We start from the raw sequence: 1293 nt of genomic DNA on the forward strand, positions 1-1293 counted from the left end.
GAGAGAGAGAGAGAGAGAGAGAGAGAGAGAGAGAGAGAGAGAGAGAGAGAGAGAGAGTTAGAAACTCATTGTGCATTCAGAGTCAGATCAGGAAGCAGTTCCTCACAGATTCCTTCTCTCACTCTGACTCACCATCTGCCATGCTAGGCTTTTGATTCCCATCACCTCATGCCCCACCCCCAGCATATCTTATTTCAGATGTGGAAACAGAACATTCAGAGCAGCTAAGGAAGTTGTCAAGGATGCAGGACAGTGCTCTGACTTCCAGCACAGAATTAAAAGTGCGATCATACCTTCTGGGTGAGAAACTCCTCTTCCCACTGCTGAACAGAGGAGCTGGGTACTGAGGAGAAAGCCCTTTGACAGTAGCTTGTCTTTAAATCTTGCCATAAATGGTATCATTTTGTTTAAATCGACTAAGCTACTATGAATAATTAGCAATTAATAATTATTATGCCTCATTAACTTAATAAAGGATTATATCTTTATAGAAAATTCAGAGCTAATTGGAAACGAAAGTTAACCCATGCTTTATGGATTGTACAGAAGTGATCTGCCCTTCAGGGCAGATGCCCTGAGTCTAGAAATTGCTGCTCACCTGGGGTCGTTTTCCTCAAACCTCTGATCTTCAACTCAGCAGGACCAGGGGAATCATATCCTGAGCCCAAACCTACAAGGAGCCCACCCAATGTCTAAGCAAACACAGGTCTGGGGAAGCAAAATGCACTAAGAGCACAGTTAACAGCTCACCAAGGTGTCTGCTGTGACCCAGAACTCAGCATACCTGGGAGTGTGGGCAGCACCGAAGTCCCAGAGAGCTGCAATTTGCAGAGTGGTCTCTTTGGGAAGATAAACACAGGGCAGGCTGCCCTCTGCACTGGGAGAAGGAGCTGGGGAGAAAATGTCTGAGAGCACTGTGAAGGGCCCAAAGATCAGGGAGCTACCTCCTCCCACTGCCAGCTCCAGTGCTGCTGTGCTGCCCAGCTGGGCTAACCATGGGCCTCCTAAACACCCCCACTGTTGCAATTCTTTTCAGGATTCTGTTGCTTCTATTTTCTTTTCTTTTGAGATGGTGTCCTGTAACTCAGCTGGTCTCAAACTCCTGGGCTGAGGAAGACCTTGAGTCCCCTCGTCCTCCTGTCCTCCCATTCAGTTAAGGTTACAACTTTTTACAATTAGTTAATTAATTACTTTAAAATGTATGCTTGCAACAAGGCCCCACTTATATAGCCAGGGCTAACCTGGACTACCCTTCGTAGACTAACCTGGCCTAGAACTTACAGAAAAAGAGCC

The sequence above is a fragment of the Mus pahari genome, chromosome 1 (assembly GCF_900095145.1).
Source record: "Mus pahari chromosome 1, PAHARI_EIJ_v1.1, whole genome shotgun sequence".
Classification (NCBI taxonomy): domain Eukaryota; kingdom Metazoa; phylum Chordata; class Mammalia; order Rodentia; family Muridae; genus Mus; species Mus pahari.